This window comes from Sus scrofa, chromosome 1, assembly GCF_000003025.6.
Source record: "Sus scrofa isolate TJ Tabasco breed Duroc chromosome 1, Sscrofa11.1, whole genome shotgun sequence".
In the NCBI taxonomy this organism is placed as follows: domain Eukaryota; kingdom Metazoa; phylum Chordata; class Mammalia; order Artiodactyla; family Suidae; genus Sus; species Sus scrofa.
This window is the reverse complement of record NC_010443.5, coordinates 217,350,372-217,362,928: the sequence shown is the minus strand read 5'-3', so window position 1 is coordinate 217,362,928 and position 12,557 is coordinate 217,350,372. Positions and strand designations below refer to the sequence as shown.

The following is a 12,557-nucleotide window of genomic DNA, read 5'->3' as shown; positions in this document are numbered from 1 at the left end:
TTATGTTATGAATAAAAGCAATACTGGTTAGCAACAGAGGACACTGGCTGATCCTGCCCAACACTTGCTTTTGTCTTCCCAGCATGCTAAATTGGCTTTAATTCCCAGGGCTTATGAAGTAATCCTCCATTTCCTAATTTAGTCAAAAAGGTTCAAGCATACAAAAATGTGTCAACTTCACATTAAACACACAGGAACTCAAAGCTCTTGGCTCAGTCAGGAGAGGCCATTTGAGTTAGAAAAACATGTTACCTGCAGTGAATGAAAAAATGAGAAATACAAACAATAAGGCAGAGTCAGGCTGATAGGATACTGAGTCTGCTTTGCTGGCACCAAGGAAAAAGCTGCTCCTTTATCAATCTAGGAGGACAGTACCCACCCTATTCTTGGGCATCCTCATCACCTTTCACAGAGACACTCTAAGGCAAATAAAGGTCTAGGTTCTTTTAAGATATTGACCTAACACCTAACTGCTGCAGGCATTGAGTGAGGAGTTTTCTCTCTGCCAGGATGAATGCAGAAGAAGATGGGATATCATGATGCCAGAAGAACAAACAGCAACTGCAAAGCATTTGTCATTTTTACTCACTTGAAAATGTTTGTATAGCAGTTACTATCTTGCAAACACTATTCTTATCACTTCACAAATACCCTCATTTAAAATCTCAACAACATCATGAAATAGGTATTATCATTATGCCCTTTCTACAGATGAGGAAGTTGTACAAAAGTTGATTAACTTGCCCAAGAACACAAAACTGAGAGATGGCACAGCAGTTTGGCTCTAGTGTCAGCACTGAAAGCCAAAAGAAGGCCAGGAGTTTTAGAATATTAATTCTGACTCAACTCTGGAGTGGCCTAAAATTTTTAAGACAAATAATAACCCTTGTTAATACTTAGCAAATGTTATCAACATGCCTGGCATGTAGTGAATTGTTTAAAATCTTAATCTCATTCTTCTCAACACTCCTATCAGTCGGGAATATTACTACCCTCCATTTTCCAGATGAGGAAACTGTGGCTTAGAGAGGTTAAGTAATTTTGCCAAGTTCACACAGCTGACTCAAACCTGCTTCCCGAGTCTGTATACTTACACCATTTTGAAATATGGTACTTCGAAATGCCTAAAAATCCCATGCAAATGGAAACCAAAAAAGGGAGGGGTAATCAAAAACCTCCTAGTAAAGAAATGTTTAGGATCAGATGGCTTCTCCAGTAAATTCTTCCAAACATTTAAAGAAGAATTAATACCAATCCTTCTCAAACCCTTCCAAAAAACAGAAATGGAGCGAAGGCTTTCAAAAACTCATTTTACAAGGCCATGATTACCCGAAAACAAAGCCAGACAAGGACATTACAAGAAAATAAAACTGCATGCCAATATCCCTGATGAACAGACACAAAAATCCTTAACAAATGATTAGCAACCCAATGTCAAGAGCACATTAAAAGGATCATAAACCATGACAAAGAGGGATTTATTCCTAGGATGCAAGGATGGGTTGACATAGGCAATTCAATCAATGTGATACACCACATTAACAAAATGAAAGATAAATAATATATGATTACTGTAATAGATGCAGAAAAAACATCTGACAAAATTCAATATATTTCACGATAAAAACTTGGAATAGAAAAAATGAACTTCAACATAATAAAGGCCATGTATGCTAAGACCACAGCTAATATCATACTCAAGTGAAAAGCTCAAAATTTTCCAAGATCAGGAATAAGACAAGGATGGCCAATCTCACCATTTTATTTATTCATTTATTATTATTATTTGGCTTTTTAGGGCTGCACCCACAGTATATGGAAGTTCACAGGCTAGGAGTTGAATCAAAGCAGTAGACACTGGCCTATTATGCCACAGCCACAGCAATGACGGATCCGAACCATAGCTCACAGAAATGCCGGATCCTTAACCCACTGAGCAAGGGCAGTGATCAAACCTTCATCCTCATGGATACTAGTCAGATTTGTTTCCACTGAGCCATGATAGGAACTCCTCACCACTTTCATTGAACATAGTAATGGAAGTCATAGAGCAATTCGGCAAGCAAAAAAAATTAAAATCATCCAAATCACAAAGGAGTAAGTAAAACTGTTTGTAGATGACATGATATTATATATAGAAAATGCTAAAGACTCCAAAAAAAAGGTAGAACTAATGAATAAATTCAGTGAAATTTCAGGATACAAAATCAATATATAAAAGTCAATTGTGCTTCAATACACTAATAGAAAACTATTGGGTAGAGAAATTAAGAAAACAATCCCATTAGAAAAGGGGATCCAGGAGTTCCCGTCGTGGCGCAGTGGTTAACGAATCCGACTAGGAACCATGAGGTTGCGGGTTCGGTCCCTGCCCTTGCTCAGTGGGTTAACGATCCAGCGTTGCCGTGAGCTGTGGTGTAGGTTGCAGACGCGGCTCGGATCCCGCGTTGCTGTGGCTCTGGCATAGGCCAGTGGCTACAGCTCTGATTCAACCCCTAGCCTGGGAACCTCCATATGCCGCGGGAGCGGCCCAAGAAATAGCAACAACAACAACAGCAAAAGACAAAAGACAAAAAAAAAAAAAAAAAGAAAAGAAAAGGGGATCCTCCTACACTGTTGGTGAAAATGTAATTTGGTATAGTCACTACAGAAAACAGTATGGAGGTTGCTCAAAAAACTAAAAATAGAGTTGCCATATGATCCAGCAATCCCACTCCTTGGCATATATCTGGACAAAACTATAATTCAAAAAGACACATGCACCACTATATTCATAGCAGCACTAATCACAATAGCCAAGACATGGAAACAACTTAAATGTCCACTGACAGATGAATGGATAAAGAAGATGGAATATTACTCAGCCATAAAAAGGAATAAAATAACGCCATTTGTAACAACATGGATAGACTAGAGATTCTTATACTAGTGAAGTAAGTCAGAAAAAGGACAAAAACCATATGATACCATTTATATAAGGAATCTAAAATAAGATACAAATGAACCTATCTACAAAACAGAAACAGAGAACAGACTTGTGGCTGCCAAAGGAGAGGGGAGTTGGGGAAGGAATGGAGTGTGAGTTTGGGGTTAGCAAATGCAAACTTTTTTATATAGGTTGATAAACAACAAGGTCCTATTCTATAGCATAGGAAACTATATTCAATATCCTGTGATATACTATAATGGAAAAGAATATAAAAAAAGAATGTTTATATATGTATAACTGGGTCACTTTGCTGTACAGCAGAAATTAACACAACTAATGTAAATCAACTATACTTCAATAAAAGAAAAGAATCCCATTTATGATAGTATCAAAAGAATAAAATACTTAGGAATAAATTTAACCAAAAAGGTGAAAGATCTACACATTGAAAACTATACAACACTGATTAAAGAAATTGAATAATACATAAACAAGAGGAAATATATCCCATGTCATAAGTTGGAATAATTAATACTATAAAATGCCCATATAATTCAAAGCTATCTACAGATTCAATGCAATTGCTATCAAAATTCCAATGGCATTTTTCATAAAAATACAAGTAACAATCCTAAAATGTGTATGGAATCATAAAATACCTCCAATAGGCAAAGTAATCTTTAAAAAAACTAACAGAGCTAGGGGCATTACACTTCTTGATTTCAAACTATATTATGAACTATGGCATTGGAAAGAATATGGTATTGGCATAAAAACAGACACAGAGATGAATGGAACAAAACAGGGAGCCCCCAAATAAACCCAAGCATATATGGTAAACTAATTTTCAACAAAGGAGCCAAGAATATATATACTGGGGAAAAAATAATCTTCTCAATAAATGGTGCTGAAAAACAGGATATCCACATCCAAAAGAATGAAAATGAACCCCTATTTTACACTATACACAAAAATCAACTAAAATGGATTAAAGCCTGGAAACTCCTAAAAGAAAACATGGAGGAAAAGCTCCTTGAGACTGGTCTTGGCAATCAATTTTTTTGGATTTGATATCAAAAGCAAAAGGAACAAAAGCAAAAATAAACAAGAGGGATTACATCAAACTAAAAAGTTTCTATAGCAAAAGAAACCATCAACAAAATGAAAGGCAACATATGGAATGGAAGAAAATATTTGCAAACCATCTATGTGTAAGAGGTTAACATTCAAAATATTCAGGGAACTCATATAACTCAATTAACAACCCCCACACCCATGCCAAATAACCCAGCTAAAAATAAAAATGGGCATAAGACCTATATAGACCTTTTTTTTCCAAAGAAAATATTCAAATGGCCAAGAGGTACATGAAAAGGTGCTTAATATCACTAATCATCAGGGAAATGAAAATCAAAACCACAGTGAGGTATCACCTAAAGTCTGTTACTAAGTTTACTATCAAAAAGATTAAAAATGGGAGTTCCCATCATGGCTCAGCAGAAACAAATCTGAATAGTATCCATGAGGATGCAGGTTTGACCCCTGGCTTCACTCAGTGGGTTAAGGATCAGGCATTGCCAGGAGCTCTGGTGCAGGTCACAGACGTGGCTGGGATCCCCCATTGCTGTGGCTGTGGCCTAGCCCCGTGGCTAAAGCTCCAATTTGACCCCTAGCCTGGGAATATGCTGAGAATGTGCCCCTAAAAAGATTAAAAAAAAATTTAGAAAAAGATAAAAAATGGAGTTCCTTTGTGGCACAGTGGGTTAAGGATACAGCTTTGTCATTGCAGCTTGGGTCACTGGGTTGCGAGGGTTTGATCCCTAGCCCAGGAACTTCCAAATTCTGAGAGCTAGGCCAAAAAAAAAGATAAAAGATAATAAATGCTGGCAAGGATATGGAGAAATGAGAGCCCTTGTGCACTGCTGGTGGGAATGTAAACTGGTGCAGCAATTACAGAAAACAGTATGGAAAATCCTCAAGAAAATTAAAAAATAGAACTACCACGTGATCCAGCAATCCTGCTCCTGGGCATATAGCTAAAGGAAGCAAAATCACTATCTCGAAGAGGTGTCTGTATTCCCATGTTCAGTGCAGCACTATTCACAAGAGCCAAACTTCAGATCCACATTTCTAACTTTTATTGGACATTTTCCCTTCGGCCTTTCCAGCATCCTTTTAACCTGAACTTGGCCAAAATCAACCTCATACATTTCTTCTGTAGTCTCTCTTTCTTCATTTGGGTATTGAGTCTTCAAAATCCCCATTATTTCTGCTGCAACTTGGGAACATGGCAATTTCTTCCCTCTGTGACCCCCTAGACGTTTGAGGCTATAGGTTGGTCTACAGAGATTCATTCACTTTTCCTTCCTTCCCTCCTTTCTTCTTCCTTCCCTCCCTTCCTTTTTAGGGCTGGACCCATAGCAAAGGGAAGTTCCCAGGCTAGGGCTCGAATTGGAACTGCAGCTGCTGACCTATGCCACAGCTCACGGCAAAACCAGATCCTTAACCCACTGAGTGAGGCCAGGGATCAAACCCGCATCTTCATGGACACTATGTTGGGTTCTTAACCTGCTGAGCCACAATGGAAACTCCCATTCACTCTTTCTAATCCCTCTGCTTTGGCAAGATTTCAGGTAGGAGCCCCTGAATGACAGTGCTGCCTCTGTAAAGTGAGTGGTCCAAACTCAGCCTCTACTCAGACATGAATAACTGGACATAATGTATCCCTGCATTTTCTCTTCCCTTTAATTCTTGAATAAAATATGTATTTTGATAATCCTCTAAATTCTATTTACAACAGTGAGAACTTCACAGAGGAGTAAGATTCAGAGGGAAAAACCAACTAACTCCAAGAGCAACCCCCACTGCCTCTAAGCATCTGCACCCCAACTTGCTGCACCCCACCCCCAGGAATTGAGTCTTCCCCATTCTCTCCCCACCATCAAAAAGACACCATAAAAAATATTTTCTCCTCAAAAAGTTTTACTTGGTCTTCTATTTTCATCTCTTTGTCCTGGGTTCAGCTCACCTCATGTCAGGAAGAATGTGAATCTACAAAATGAAAGACACTGTGTCCTCATATCTGCAGATTAATTATTCTCTCAATCAATACTTCATTCCTCATGATTAAATAGTTCTCCTTCACTTTCCAACTTAGCCCAGGCCAGATGACTTTGCTGTTTCTTACATAAGGGAGCTAGGCTCCCTCTCCTTTTACACACATCATTAAAGCACCATTAAAACAAGGTGTGGGTGACTTCTCCCCACCCCCGGCATTTAATGAGCTCCTTTCTCATTACCCTATTTTCTAGATGTCTTCAGTGGCTTTGTTATAGTCTCTCTTCAGCCAGGTGCTACCCACTCCCAAACCCTGAACGAGATCATCAGATTAGTGGTCTGCTGTTCCATCCCTAAACTTTAATGGCTTCTTACTGTCTATAGCACAAAGTCTAAAATACCAAGCCTAATATTTTAGACACTTCAGAAGACATCCCTGGAGGATATGTGCTCCATACAAACATCCTTCATTAGACTCCAATTTTCTCACTTCTCCCAAAACTCTTCTCCACCTGGTCTTCCTATTCCTTAATGTGAAAAATTCTTGAACCTCAGCCCCAAGACCCCATGCTTTCTTACCTCATAGAAACTAAAGAAGTAACAATATCTTACTACATAATCAAAATTGCCTAGTGTCATTAAGTTAATCAACATGAGACTTGGTTACTACACTATAAAACTGAGTTCCACAAGCTTCACTGTAAATCAATGCCATTATTTCATGCTATTAAATAAGAGACAGAACCGATGGCCTTGGGCAAGATTCAGCTTCATACTAGCTTTATCTGGCCATGGAGCCTTTTTTTTTTATTTGAATTTGAAGAATCTGAATGCCTTTGCAGGAGGTGGAGGGGATGAGTTACACTCTCCATTTTACCCCGGGCATCATCATTCACCATTATTTCAAACCCCACTGCCTCCAGCAGTTACAATTGCTGCCTGATAATGAAGATGCTTGAGTCTGAACACCTTTTGATGGTCACACTTGAAATATCTCCTTGCCTGATTAAGTCCAAAGACTCTGGGAAGGTACAGGTTCTATCTCATATTCCTTGGCATAACTTGTCCCATACTCTACAGGGCACAGTACAATACCCAGCGCATAATAGGGGCTCACTAAATATAAACAGTGCTTGCATGCAAGGCTGCAGAATCAGTTAATTATTAGGGCTGAGACTGCATGACCCAGTGAACAAAGGATGCCATCATTCACCTTGTTAAACTTTCCTCATGCAATGACAAATGAGCTTTCATGACAAGCAGTTCTCTCCACGAATCCAGCACTTCCAGCAGTGACACCTATTACACAGAGTCTGCTCCTGGAAGTCATCCCACTAAAATAAGTGTGATATTTTCCTTAGTTCAAGATACTCAGTTTAAATGAGTGTCAGTTCCTGGAGGAAAAGGAACAGGGATATTTATTTTAGGGTGGGGAAGGGGGGGAGTGGCTTCCTAAAAATGCTATTTACAAACAGAATAGTCCAATGACAGGAAATGAGAGCAGAAGGCATCTCTTGTTGGCCTAAACAAGAAGTGGTTAACCTCATTCCAGCTTCTGTTGAGAGACCTTAGCTGTCCTTTCACTCTACTGAAGGACTCTGAATTCATTTTTTTTTCTCCAAACCCTTTAGGTTGAATTATCCAGCAGGCACCAGTCTCAGGGACAATCAGGCGACAACCAAAGGGTGGCAGAAAGTAGTAGAAAGAGCACAAGGTCTGGAGACAAGACAGAGCAGGGTTTGGAAATTGGCTCTGACACTCATTAGTTTTTCTGAGCCTCAGTGCAGGGGTGGGGGGTATGGAGTTACCCCATGGATCAGTGGGTTAATGATCCAACATTGTCACTGCTGTATCTCTAGTTACATCTGTGGCATAGGTTGGAAGCAGGCCAGGGAACTTCTGCATGTCACAGGGAAGGCCAAAAAAGGGGGGGAGGGGAATGCTTTCCTCAATAATTAAGCAAGATGAGAATAACAATAGCTAACACCTACTGAGTGCTTCTTTATGCCAGACACTGATATAAAGTGCTTTAAATGCGTTAACTCATCTACTTACAAGAACACTATGAAGTAGCCGTTATTATTACCTTCATTTCATATGGATGGACGCTGAGGCACAAAAAAAAGGTTATCTGCCCAAATCACTCAGCTAGTAAATGATAAGACCAGGATTCAAATCCAGGTGTTCTCACTCCAAGGCCCTCAATCTTAACAAGACCTACTAACGCCCTCGTGAAGGACTTGATAAAGCACCTGGCAACCTGAGGCACTCAATATAGGAATAAAAGAATGAGAGAGAGAGGGCCAGATGAAGGAAAAAAATTTTAATTCCACTTCTCTCCTGGGATTCCAGGTTTCCTAAAGTTGGTTGGTGAAGCCTTTAGACCATAGTTCTCCCAAGCCCCTCAAAGGTGCCCTTGTTCTGACTTCCTCTGTGGAAGAACCTAGAAGAAATCACCTTGTACCTGCACCTAGGCCAAGCAGGATATGCAGTGACAAGAGCACCCGCAACCAATCACAAACCAAAGGCCCGGGACCCACATGTTTCAACTCTTACCTTATCTAGAACTCTCTGCCTTGCCAGAAACTTCCCTCCTTCCTCCTCTTTAGCAAATCCTAATCCTGGCATCTCAGCAGCCCAGGAGCCCCCAAGGCCCCACACCATTTTGGGGCAGGCTTGGTGGCCCTCAGTGCTGCCATCTCAGAGTTGAGATGACTCTTACATACACACAAAGCAATATATACGCTGTATCCCAGACATAACATATGCTGTATCCCTCCTGCCTGCCTGGCGTTGGAGAGGCAAAGCCAGGGTGCCTGCAGACAGCAAATAAATGAGCCCCAGCAGGTGATTCTCATGGTGAGTAATGAGGAGGGTTGATATGGGCTACAGGGTGCTTTTAAAATAAAGAGAAAAAGGAAATACATATATATATATATATATATATATCTTTATCAATATAAAAATATGTACTTACAGGGTTACTGCAGGATCTCTAAGGATACAGAATCCCGACGGGAAATTTCAGACTACTGAAGAAGCTCCAACAAGCCAGCCAGTCATTTGCACCTGGGAAAAAGCACTTGTCCTAGGCATGACCCTGTTTTTGCTAAATTTCCTAGTTTTGATGGTGAACAATCAAGCATTGGCTTTTTCCTTTGATGGAGAGAGTAACTAAGGCCGCTCCTAGACCCCGGGTGGAGGGGCCTGGGCAGCAGACTCAAGGAGCCGAGGTCTGCAGCTCTGCTCAGTGTCACCAGGTTCTCAGTACATGGGAAGAGAGGAGGGGGTTCCCTCCAAGACCTGCAGGTCCCCAGGGAGGGCTGAGATGGGACCCCATCCAGGGAAGGACAGCAGTCCCATTAAACAGTGCTAGTAGGTTTATGGGTCACAATGGATTAGAGGGCATGTCGTTTTCTTGGGCTTCCCTCAGAGAGGTCAAGGGGTTCCTTTAATGGAACTAATTGAGCACAGCCATGACCATTAATAAGGGCAGCCAGGCACTTGGGGGCTACGTGAACAGGCACATATATCCCATCAGTCCTCTCCAGTTATACATTTAAAACTGACCAACCTCTTTTATGTTAAACATATCATGTACACCCACACTTTTTTAAATCTTATTTATAATTCAGGGTCTACAGGCTTCAGCTAACTTTGGGCCAGTCAGGTGACCACAGGGACATGATGACTTCCTTGTATGGTGACTTTTGCTTGGAGGGCCCAGACTCCATGAAGGAGCTTCCCGAGGAGCCTCTGTAAACCCAAACCCTGTGAAACATGCTGATAAAATGCTGTCCAGGCTTTGACAGACCTGCAACTGTGAAAGTCAAAGAAAGGAATAATAAATTGAAGCGAGACAGGTGGGAATTTTTATTAACGTTTAATGACATAGATCTTCCCAACGTAATCTGAGACTCAATACATCACAAAATTATATATGTTACTATATACTCCAAAAGCACAGTCCTGCTGCAGTTCTGGCCCCAACATAATTCCTCAAAACCAAAATAACTCCTTGAGAAATAAAAAGGTATAGTAAGAATAACTTAAATAATAGAGTTATCAGATCAGAAAGTGAACAAAAGACAGATTGATTTGTGAAGTGAAAAAAAATTTTTAAATAAAAATGAGCATTTAAGATCTTATCCCTAATCTGAATTAAGAAGTTATGCTCAAACTATTAAAAACACTGAACAGTGAGTATCACAATGTGTATGTGAACAATAACTGACAGAAGATACTAATTCATCAGAGCTGACCTCCTTCAGCTGCTCATATCCTTCTTCCCAAGTGGCCCTTTTCTGAGAATTGTACCATAGTCTTTTTTTTTTTTGTCTTTTTTTTAGGGCTGCACTGGTGGCATAATGAGGTTCCCAGGCTAGGGGTCTAATTGGAGCTGCAGCCGCCGGCCTACACCACAGCCACAGCAACACCAGATCTGAGCCTTGTCCGCAACCTACACCACAGCTCATAGCAATGCTGGATCCTTAACCCACTGATCATGGCCAGGGATTGAACCTGTGTCCTCATAGATACTAGTCAGATTCGTTTCCACTGAGCCACAACGGGAACTCCTGTACCATAGTCTTAATGCCATAACAGTATTTTTCATTTATTGAAGACTACTTAGACATCAAAATAACAAATTGACAACTATAGTTGCAAACACACTGAGAACATATACACAGGTATCATTTAAGCATATTGTCTGTTTTTCAAAAGTAGAATGCTTGTTGTGCTATATACCTTTATTGGGCTGAAATTCTGAGAAGGGGATAAATGTTTTATTTTTACTTTTGGAATTTTTTCTCCTTTAATTTTTAATTTAGTTTTCCTAATTCACCTAATGAACCAGTCTTCTGTGAGAAAACTTGATTCTCAGTGAATCTTGTGAAAAGTGAAGAGTTTGGGGATGGTAGGAGGAAAGTGCTCAGATTATAATGTGAAGGAAAGACAAAGGTTTCCTTTTTCAGGCCCCCTCTTTTCTGGGGCTCTAGCCATGAAGACAAATGTCCACTTCAACCCATCCCCATCTTCTTCTTGTTCCTCAACCTGAGTAAGCATTTCATAAAGGTCTTCTAAGTAATTTTGGCAGCCGTATCTGCCAAACTTAGCATAGTTCTTTCAGAGAAATATTTGAAGGTTTTGTTCCTCATATAAATGTATTAAGAAGTGCTGGAGGGAAAGGAGGGGTGGTGACAGAAGGAGTAGTTTAAACTACAGTCCAAAGAAGTCAGCCTCCTCCTACAAACAGATCACAGACATTTGTAAACCCTTAAAACAAGATCTGAATTCTCCAGAAGTAACATTCCCTTCCTAGGTTTTCAGGGCATTTCATGTAAATCAAGCCTACTGCTAAAAAGCAAACAAACAACCACACACACACACACACACACACACACACACACACACACAAACAGATTTACCAAAAATGGAAAATAAGGATGACAGTCTTTTTCTAGAAGATACCTCAGGTTATTCCTCTAAATAACAACTTCCTCAAGTTCATGGAAAATGTTAAGAAGAAAGGGAAGGGAAGGAAATAGAGGTGGGGGAGTGGTGAGGGAGAGAGAGAAGGAGGAAAGAAAGAGGAAAGAGGGAAAAAAAGAACTTTTCAAGAACACACTCACTGCCAAAAATCACCTGAAACACCTGAACACCTTAAAAGGCTTCTTGACGTTTTCATCAGAATTCTAAGACATGCTTTCCAAATGAAAAAGGACCTGCCACCCAACTATTGTTATTTTTATTTCAAGCCCCAAACAAACATACAAATAAACTAAAACACAAATTTCCCAGCTTAACAAGAAAATATGAGCCCCAAACAGCAAACACTTTAATCACTGACTCTTACCTGGGGACAAAAGACTGGGTACAGGTTTGATTTAAAGGGAGACAGACACTGGTGATTCGATATACAGAACAAAAATTGTTGTTGACTCGATGAGTGAGTTCATGATGCTCCTCCAGTTTTCATTCCATTTCCCCTATGAAATTTGAAGAAATTTCACACACTACATGTGATACTGAGAAAAAGGCAATCAATCAACCCAACCAAAGAGAAGAAGGTGATTTCGCTCTATCCTAGGCTTGGCATGTAGCTCTTCCTTGGGACCACCTCTACATTCCCAGTGCAGAATAAGGCAACACTAGGTAAGCAAGACAAACACTTGTGTGACCTTGAGTAAGTTACCTGGCTTCTTTGTATAATATCAGGATGATGACAAGCAGAGTATCTACCTCTTAGTATTATTCTAAGGAATTAGTACAGTCCTTAGCACATAATAAACGTGTGGAAACTACTAGGTGTTAGTGAGCTGAACTGTTAAACATGCCCAAATCATTTCTATTACAAGGAGAAATTATTTTTGAGCATGAAGGGGGTCAATATAGGATGTCGGGGTGTCCTGAGTCCCCCATCCTCAAGGTACTTGCAGACTACTGTGGAGATTCTCAGTCCTAAAGAGGCATCAGTATCTCCTGCAGAACCTTTACAGAAATATCAAAGCCAGGTACCACCTGCAGAGATTCCAATGATTTGGTCTAGAGTGAGACCCAGGCACAGTGT

The 12,557-nt window shown here is 40.2% G+C and overlaps 1 protein-coding gene and 1 long non-coding RNA gene across 14 annotated transcripts in view; one reads left to right on the top strand and one right to left on the bottom strand.

The window, feature by feature from the left end:
* LOC110255582 lies at window positions 5,482-10,250 on the top strand. The gene is made up of 2 exons (XR_002336126.1): window positions 5,482-8,845; window positions 8,966-10,250. It is a non-coding gene; the product is annotated as an uncharacterized LOC110255582 (long non-coding RNA).
* The window catches only part of SPATA6L (spermatogenesis associated 6 like), a 65,133-nt gene continuing 62,411 nt past the window's right edge, over window positions 9,836-12,557 (bottom strand). For 12 of the 13 annotated variants that reach the window (XM_021064067.1, XM_021064045.1, XM_021064059.1 and 9 more), the window contains one exon: window positions 9,836-11,976. The gene's annotated coding sequence lies outside the window, so the exon portion shown is untranslated. The remainder of the gene's footprint in view (window positions 11,977-12,557) is intronic. The other variant, XR_002336112.1, reaches the window with a different exon arrangement.